This window comes from Tupaia chinensis, unplaced genomic scaffold, assembly GCF_000334495.1.
Source record: "Tupaia chinensis unplaced genomic scaffold, TupChi_1.0 Scaffold000256_1, whole genome shotgun sequence".
Taxonomy (NCBI): Eukaryota; Metazoa; Chordata; class Mammalia; order Scandentia; family Tupaiidae; genus Tupaia; species Tupaia belangeri.
The window spans coordinates 2026371-2036703 of record NW_006159736.1 but is presented as its reverse complement, the minus strand read 5'-3'; positions in this window follow the sequence as shown (position 1 = coordinate 2036703).

Here is a 10333-nt window from a genome sequence, read left to right as displayed (position 1 = left end):
TGTCTCTCGTGTAAAACTAAAAAAAAAAAAAAAAAAAAAAAAGAATGAGTGAATAAAATAAAATAAATATTTTTTAAAAATAAATAAACATATACTACTTTAACTGTTTCCCATTGAAATTCCTCTTGATAAATTATGTAATTCCTACTTCATATCAACACTAGTTCGGATTTTTTTGTTTTCTTTAGTTTGCTAGGGTGTGTGAGCTCGCTGAAGACAAGACAGAAAGAGAAAGAGGGCAATGAGAAAGCATCACCCAGGGGAGATGACCACATGACAGTCCCTTCTCTTTCATTCTCCTCTCAGGAGTTTTGGACATATGTACACATGCTTGGCATGTTTTTGAAGCTGCTGGGTCTGGAAATCAAACCAGAGTCAGCAGCCATGTAGAATCCAGCTGCCTTAACCACCATGCCACCAACTGGCCTAATAATAGTTACTATCAACCATTTTTTAAACATTTGTTTTACTGATAGAGAACACTTGTGTATGCATGGAAGAAAGCACTTCCGACAGTCTTGTCATTCCTTATCCCCAGCCTTCCACTCTTCAGGATCTTGCATGCCTGGAGTATTTTCAGGCCAATCCTGGGATCAACCTGCAGTCACCCATGTGGTTTCTAGCACTGCAGTGTAGTCCACTATGGACTGTGCCACCTAGGCTGGGCCCCATTTATATTTCTAAGCAAAATTGCAGATAAAAGATAACATGTCAGGTCAGCAGATGGCATGGACTCCTACATGACCTACTGTGGTTCAAATCCCAGACCTGGTGGTTTGAAACTCATGCCTGGCACATATGTCTGTGTGTCCAAGATCCCGGGAGGAGAAGGGATTGTGGTGGGGCCTTCTCCTCTGGCGGTTGATTTTTCACCTTCCCTCTCACTGTCTCTTGTCTTTCCGGTGAGCACATGTGCCCTAAGGCAAAAACCTCTACCAAAAAAAAAAAAAAAGAGAGAGAGAGAGAGAAAGATAACACATCACTATTATTTTTAAATTTTATTTAATTGTATTCATCATAATTTTAAAATTTGACCAGAGAAAGAGGGAGAAAGCAAACCACCAGGTCCAGGACCTGAACTACAGTCAGTCGTGTGGGAGTCCAGTGCCTCAACCACCATACCACTTGCTGGTCCCAACATACCACTATTAGAATACTATAAAACAATACCATAAATTTGCCCAATTTTAAAAACTTTGCATTTTTTAAAGTATACTTACCTTACAAAGAATCTTCAGTCCTAAATCTAACATTGGTTTTTATTGGACAGACTTGCAGCCTCTGTTGCAGTGCACACAGATTTACAATGACCAGCTTTAAGACATCTGTAAAATTACTGGGCTCTCTCCTGATGGAGCAATAAGCTTGCAGCAGAAGCTGCATGTAGATTGTGCCCTGAGTATCAGTGATACATCAACGGATTTCTGCAAACAATCCTGCAGTATGGGTCTTCCCATGGAACCTACTCAGATGTCCACGAACAGATGAATAGATTGAAAAGATGTGGCACATACACTGTATTGATTACTGCTCAGCTATAAAAATCAAGATCCTGGCATTTGATGGAAAGTGGATGAATATAGGTTTACTGCTGAGTGAAGCAAGCCAGGCTATGAGAGACGTTGTATATCTCCACTTTATACTGACTGTGCACACTCTATGGTAGAAACTGAAAGATAGAGGAGTATACAGAAGCACAGAAAATGGTTACGGATACTAGAGCAGTGTGGAAGAGGGTGGGGGAAGGGGGAGAGTGAGAGGAAAGGAATAGAGAAAAATAGAGAGGCAAGATATTTAGGGGACACAGAAATGGATGATTATCTGTTGATCATAACATGTTTGGTATCTTCAACTTAACTAGAGTGAAGTGTAGTCATGTTGGGTAAGCTTACTTTGCAAGATATAGTGATATATAATGATTGAAGGTATAAAATAAACTTAAAGTAGTGGAAAATAATTACATTGCAATGTTGTCATCTCTCTTGAGAAGAAGTTCTAAAAGTGAAATAAAATAAATTTGAAAAAAAAATTGTGTAGTTCTCGAGAGCTGATTTTTTTTTCTCAAAATGCCATTCCTAACACTGTTGAGTACATTCAACAAGAAACCACTGTTCCTGTCATGTTTACAAGGAAAACAATTCATAGGGAAACATAGGACTCATTTCTACAAGCCAGGCAAATGAACAGAACTTAGATGGGCAGATAGAAGTATTCCAGCCTTCAAAAGCTCATCTACATGACTGAATATACAAAAATTCCCTAAGTTTTGTATTTTGAGAGGAAAAAATGGGAGCCCAGACATGGTCCTGTCACACTGCAATCTTCCCTCAAGCCTTCCAGTCAACCAGGATTATGCATAGACCTATGAGCTAGTCCTTTACACTCTTTTAGAACCAAATTCTCTTTGTTCTGCTTCCTTAACTACCAGGCATTGGTGATAGCCTGATTTCTAAAAGACATTTTCCTGCCTAAAGAATGTTCTGCTTTGGGAACCAGCAGTTAGCGTAATGGCTATGTCGCTGGACTCCCACATAGTCAACCGCAGTTCGTGTCCCGGACCCGGTGGCTTAAAACTCACGCCGGGCGCGTGTGCGTGCGTGCCCAAGATCCCGAGAGGAGAATGGAGGAGAAGGGATTGCGGCGTGACCATCCCCCTGGGGGGTGATTTCTCGCTTTCTGTCTCTATGTCTCTGTCTGTCTGGCGAGCGCACGTGCCCTACAGTGAAAATCTCTCCAAAAAAAAAACAAAAACAAAAACAAACAAACAAAAAAAGAATGTTCTGCTTTGCCAAAATACCTGTAAATCTAGTTCATACTTAATCAAAAATTGTTAGAGACAGTCCAGTTGCCAGATCTTAAAAACCAGAGCATTTAATCCAAACTAAATATGGCTCTTAATAGAATTGTATTGGAAGTTTGTACTTTACTAAAGCATAATAGAATTTTGGTGCTGTGTATATATAAACAGTTCTGATCAAGTTAAATGCCCTACAAATAAATTAGAGGCTCAAGATAGTCAATCCTAATACTCTTCTTTTGGGAGGTTTATGAATAGTAGATAATGGTTCTGTTTTGTTTGTTTGTTTTTCAAGTTTTTGCCGTGGGTGTGTGGACTTGCAAAAGAGAGAGAGAGAGGGAAAGTGAGAAATCATGCCCCAAAGGAGATGGCCAAGCTGCAATCTTTTCTCCTCCAGTCTCCTTTTGGGACTTGGGCATGCACACACATGCACTTGGCTGGACTTGGGACTCAAAACTATGTGGGAATATAGAGCCTTAACCACCATACCACCTGCTGGCACCTCTCCCTTTTCTTTTCCTTCTTTCTTTCTTTCTTTCTTTCTTTCTTTCTCTTTCTTTCTTTCTTTCTTTCTTTCTTTCTCTTTCTTTCTTTCTTTCTTTCTTTCTTTCTCTTTCTTTCTTTCTTTCTTTCTTTCTTTCTCTTTCTTTCTTTCTTTCTTTCTTTCTTTCTCTTTCTTTCTTTCTTTCTTTCTTTCTTTCTCTTTCTTTCTTTCTTTCTTTCTTTCTTTCTCTTTCTTTCTTTCTTTCTTTCTTTCTTTCTCTTTCTTTCTTTCTTTCTTTCTTTCTTTCTTCCTTTCTTTCTTTCTTTCTTTCTTTTTCTTTTTTTCTGAGAGATTTTTGCTATAGGGTACCTGTGCTCACCAGAGAGACAGAGACAGACAAAAAGTGAGAGGTCACCCGTCCACCCCCAGGGAGATAGCTATGCTGCAATCCTTTCTCCTCCATTCTCCTCCTGGGATCTTGGGTATGCATGCATACAAGCATGGCCAGTGTTTCAAGCCACCACCAGGTCCAGGACTCAAACCGCGGATAGCCACATGGGTGGCTTTTAGTTGTCAGAGGGTGCATATACTTGCCCTTTTCTTTTAGTTGTCAGAGGGTGCATATACTTGCCCTTTTCTTTTAGTTGTCAGAGGGTGCATATACTTGCCAGCAAGACAGGGAGAGAGAGAGGAAATACCTCCTCAATGAGGTGTGACCGTATCACAATGACTTCTCCATTTCTCTCTTCTGTGTAGACTTTGGGCACAGGCATATGTTTGCCTAGTGTATTTTTCAAACTGGTGGGGCTGGAATTTGAACTACTGCTGGCTATGGGATTGTCCCAAATAATGGTAACTACCAGGCTATGGGATTGTCCCAAATAATGGTTCTTTATATTGACAGTAGTTCAAAGCTTATTGATGAACTTAATTTGCCTTGGTGATGGACCCTTAGTCAAGAACCAGGTTTTCAGAGTCTTAAATGCTGCTGAGCAGCCAATGTTCAAATGGTTTATAAATAATCATCCAATAAAAATAGCAAGAAAGTCAGTGGAAAGCTGATTAAAACAAAACTAAAGTTAAAATCTAGACTTGATATATGATGACTTAAAGGAACAATATCAACATAATGTTACAGATACAGATCTAGAAATATGTTAGCAATTAGGATACAGTCTAAGAGAAATTAGAGGGGGTTATCAAACCCAATGATGGGCCCTTTCCAAGATTTTAACTTGTAAAGCAAAATAATGGATTCACAGCCCTAGTGAAACAAAAAGTATTTCCACAAAAGCATTTTCTCACTGCTAAAAGTCTCCATTTAGAACCTTGACCAATCAAACAGTAAACAACTTTTGCTTCTTCAACTTTAACCAGTGTCCCCACTTTACCAAAACCAATTACATTTTTTTTAGAGAGACTTTTGCTATAAAGCACATGCACTTGCCAGAGAGACAGAGACAGAGAGAAAACCACCCCCAGGGAGAATAGTCATGCCATAATCTTCCCATTCTCCTCTCAGAATCTTGGGCACACACACATAGGCGCCCAGTGTGAGTTTTAAGCAACTGGATCTGAGACTCGAACTGTGGTCGACTACATGGGAGTTTAGTGATGTAGTCATTACACCATCTGCTGGTTCCAACCCAATCACTTTTTGAGCTCCTAAGGAGAGATCCTACGTTTTGTCTCTTCTTTTTTTCTTCTTTCCTATGCTGAGCTTAATAAATCTACTTTTGTGAGAATATAGGCTATCTCAAGTTTTTTGTTAGTTAGTTTCTTATAAACACATATTGCAGGTACCCAGAATAAAACATTATTTATATTTAAGTAGGTGTTCTATTTCAGGCACAGTTTTCTTGGTTGATGGACATGGTTTTAATACGATATAACCCCTGCATTTTAAAAAAATATACTTTTTAGAGATGTTAAGTACAGTCACTACTCACTTAATGACTGGCCTGTTTAATGCTTCCTTGGACTTATGACATTTTTTCAGCACAGGGAATCCCTTTTCTCAATCTGTTTGAGTCTCAGGAATGTTTTTTTCAGGTTCCCCTCCCCTTTTTGAGAGATTTCAGTTATAGGGCATGTGTGCTTGCCGGAGAACCAGAGAGACATAAAGCGAGAAATGACCCCCAAGAGGGGATGGCCACGCCACAATCCCTTCTTAATTCTGCTCTTGAGACCTTGGGCACGCCCACATGCCCAGCATGATTTTTTTTTTTTTAAGAATTATTTTATTTAGGGACCAGCAGTTGGCATAGTGGCTGTGTCACTGGACTCCCATGTAGTCAACTACAGTTTAAGTCCCATATCTGGTGGTTTAAACTCACGCTGGGTGCATGTGCATGCGTGCCTATGATCCCGAGAGAATGGAGGAGAAGGGATTGCGGTGTGACTATACCTCCTGGGGAGTGATTTCTCACTTTCTGTCTGTCTTTGTCTTTCTGGCAAGCACATGCACCCTATAGCAAAAAAAAAAAAAACCTCTCCAAAAAAATTATTCTAATTAACTTCATCCATTTTATTTATTCTTTTTTTTTTTTTTTGAGAGGTTTTCGCTATAGGGCACGTGCGCTCGCCAGACAGACAGAGAGAGGGACAGAGAGACAGAAAGCGAGAAATCACCCCCCAGAGGGGATGGCCACGCCGCAATCCCTTCTCCTCCATTCTCCTCTTGGGATCTTGGGCACACAAGCACACGCGCCCGGCGTGAGTTTTAAGCCACCGGGTCCAGGACGCGAACCGTGGTTGACTACGTGGGAGTCCAGCGACATAGCCATTATGCTAACTGCTGGTTCCCTTTATTCATTTTTAAAAGCCAAAACATTTTATTTTATTTAGCTTTATTTATTTATTTAAATTTTACCATAGAGGAACAGAGTGAGAGAGGAAAAGTAAGAACACAAGCTGCCAGGTCCAGGACTGAAACATGGTCCTTGAACTGTAGTTGACTACATGGGACTTGAACTGTAATTGACTACATGGGAGTCCAGTGACACAGCCACTATGCCAACTGCTGGTCCCTAAATAAAATAATTCTTAAAAGAAAAATCATGCTAGGCATGTGTGCGTGCCCAAGGTCTTAAGAGCAGAATGAAGCATGTGTGGAAGTTCAGCACCCTTAACCACCACAACACTTGCTGGCTCCATATTTATTCTTTTTATATGTACATATATATTTGACCAGAGAGGGACAGAGTGAGAAAGAGAGAGAGAGAGATAAAGTGAGAAAGCAAGCAATGAGGTCTGGGACTCTACCTACAATCGGCCATGTGGGAGTCCAGTGCCCTTAACCACCACGTTGCCCTCCCCCACCCCCCCAGCTTGAGTTTTAAGCTGCCAGGTCCAGGCTGTAAACCACAGTCAGCTATAAGGGAGTCCAGCAACATAACCACTATACTATCTACTGGTCCTTGTTTTATGGTGCCCCCCCCCCCCTCCCCAAAAAAAAAAAAAAAAAAGAAAAGAATTTTAATTTCTATTTATTATATTTTAAAATTTGCTATAGGGCACATGCACTCACTAGAGACAGACAGAGAGAGCCAGAGAGAAGGAAAGTGAAAAAGTTCCTCCAGGTCAGGGACTCCAACCACAATTGGCCAAGTACAAGTCCAGTACCTTAACCACCACTCTAGCTGCTAGTACCAGGAATCCCCTTTTTCCATCTTTGTCTATTCTCATAGTAGGTTAGTATTCACTATAGAACGTGCAATGATGCAAGACTGTATATTTCATTTATAAATGTCTATCTTATTGTGGACTCATAGTAATATTCAGAATAAATAAAAATTATTACACCAGATTTATATTATTGTGATGTCTTGCTGCTTTCTGTGCTTATTTAATGTATGCTTTTCGTGTGGATAGAATACTATCATTGTACTGTGGAGTCCAGCAATATCAATGGAAAAATACTTTTCCTATGGTGCCACATCTGCCTTTAAGCTTTTTGCTTAAGGCCAATTCACTTCAGGACGTAGTCAAAGGAAGGGAATTTGGTCATTAAGTGAGAAGTGCCTTTACTTTCAGTACAGGTAAAGCACTTTATAGTTTATTTGGGTTTTATTGTTTTTGGCTATAGAGTGCAAACACTCGAAGAGAAACAATGAGAATGAAAGTGAGAAATCATCCCTAGGGAAGATGACCATCCACCATTTCTTTTCTTCCTGGGATTTTAGGCACACATGTATATGCACCCTGTGTGATCTACAAGCTGCTGAGTCAAGGACTCAAACCACAGTCAACTAGAAGGCTTTAAACACCACACCACCTGCTGTTCCTGACACAGTCTATAGTTTTATCTTAGTAGAGTATATACCCAAATGTAACATTTACTCCCCAATCATTAGACATTTAGACATTTTACAATTTTTCCTATTATAAGAACTTGTGGCACATGCCCTCAGGATAAATCCCTACAACAATAATTACTTCATTGAACATCACAAGCATATCCTTTGGTTTGAGCCACAGGCTGTATATTTGTTTCCCAAGAGTTTTATCCATTAACTCCTGCCTACACCAATTTGATGTGCTGCGGAACCATCATCAGCATATTAGGAAAACTTGTGTAGGCAAAATACATATTTTTGCCTATACAAATAAATATTTAATTTATATAGAGATTTTCATGAACTCACTAGGCAGGTCTTACACATAATTGGCTTTTTTAAAAAAAATATTTACTTATCATTATTATTTTTTTAAAGAATGATTTTATTTAACTTTATTTATTTATTTATTTAAATTTGACCAGAGAGGGACAGAGGGTGAGGGGGAGAGGGAGAGGGAGAGAGAGAGAGAGGAAGAAAGTGAGAAAGCAAACTGCCAGGTCTGGGACTTGAAGCGTGGTTGCCCATGTGGGAATCCAGCGCCCTTAACCACCAAACCACCTGGCAGCCCTATCATTACTATTTAAAAAAATTTTTTTGGGGGGGACCAGCAGTTGGCATAATGGCTATGTTGCTGGACACCGTGGTTCGAGTCATGGACTGGGTGGCTTAAAACTCACGCCGGTTGTGTGTGTATGTGCTTGCCCAAGATCCTGAGGAGAATGGAGAAAGGATTGCAGCACGGCCATCCGCCCTGGGGCATGATTTCTCACTTTCTGTCTGTCTCTCTGTATCTTTCTGGAGAGTGCATGTGCCCTATAGCAAAAGCCTCTCAAAAAAAAATTTTTTTTTTCCTACAGAGACAGTGAGAAAGGAAGTTTCCAGGTCCATGACTAACTGTGGGCAATCATTTGAGAATCCAGCGCCTTAACCACAGCACCACCTGCTGGTCTGCACCACTGGCTTTTCAGGTTTCAAATTTACTAGATAGAAAAGCAATTAAAGGGGCCAGCACACACTGTGGTGGTTGAGGTGCTGGACTCCCACATGGCTCCTTAAGGTTCAAGTCCCGGAGCTGGTTGCTTGCTTTCTCACTTTATCTGTGTTTATCTCTGGTGAATTAAAAATGAGAATATTACATAAAATTAGAGACCACCAGATGGCATAATGGTGATGTTGCTGGATTCTCATGTAGTTGACTGTGGTTCACTCCCAGACGTGGTGATCTAAAACTCATGCCAGGCGAGTATGCGTGTGTGTCCACAATATCAAGAGGATAATGGAGTAGAAAGGATTGCAGTGTGGCCATCCCCCCAAGGGGTGATTTCTCACTTTCTCTCTGGCAAGCACACGCACTTCTATAGTAAAAATCTCTCGAAAAGAGAAAAAAAGGGAATTCACAAATGGCATGGTGGCCGAGGGTGCTGGACTCCAATATGGCCAACAGTGGTTCCAGTCCTGGACCTGGCAGCTTGCTTTCTCACTTTCTCTCACTCTCTTTTTCTGTCTCTCTCTAGTCAAATTAAAATAAAGTTAAATAAAAAAATAATTCTTGCAAAAAAAAAAAAAAAAGCAACTGAGGCCATAAAGCTCTTTATGGAAATGCAGAAAAAAAAAATTACCACAGGCACGGGCAATTAGAGGATAGTTTCGCACATACACAGGAAAAGACAGGCACCTAAAACTAATTTTCTCATTTAAATTCTTTTCAGAAGATTTTTGAACAACAGTTGGTTAAAAAAGATAAAAAAAAAGAGACCTTTGGGAACTAGGTGGCAGTACAGTAAGATGCGAAGGCTCTGCCAGACAATCCCACATGGCAAAGTTGCCGGTTCAGGTCCAGAGACCTCCTTGAATATGTGGGGCAAGTGCTTGCCCACCTCAAGTGCTACACAACTGAAAGAGTTAAATGTTCATTAGGCGTCTTAAGGAATCACTCACTGGCACTAGGTTGATTCAACAGTTCACTGATGCCTTTTTCAATTGGGAAAACCTTCCAGAACTCTCAGGTGCTTCAGATAATCTTTCTCTTCCCTTTTTCTAGAAGTTAACCGCCCCACCCACCGCAGATGGTTGACTTGTTTTTCTAAGTTTTGCCTTCAGATGAGGAGGTTGAGAACGTCTCTTGCGGACATAGAAATAAACAGACATCCCAATATAGGTGGGATCAAAGAGGTCGAATCTGATTACCAGAGAAACCAACAGAACAGTTCAGAGATAGTGAAAGATAAACAAGCTCCCTGTCCAGGATTCTCCTAATTAACAAACCCTAAGCCCCTCACCATTAAGACCTAATACTGGCCCCTCACCCTTCAGGGCTGATGCAGTTCTCGCATCTGGTCCCTTTTCTCTTTTTAGAAATGAACAGACCTGTTCTAAGGGCTTTCCTTCCTGGTTTCCTAATTCTTTCAAAGCCAGACAAAGACCACCCTAACCATGACCACTCCGAAACCACTCACGACCCTCCGCATAATCCTCGTCCTCCTAGCGTTTCTCTAACCAACAGGAGCTAGCCTGCCCACCACGACCCGAACTGCAGCTGCCACCCGCGGTCCAGAGCGCAAGCGCCCCACGTGGGTTTGGGGTCCTTTTCCACGCGGGGGTATGGTCTGGGGCGGCCGGAACTACAATTCCCAGGATTCCCACACTCCTACAATTCCCTGCGCGGCGCGGGGAGGGAGGACGGCTGGGAACGAAAGAGCTCCGGGGGATAGC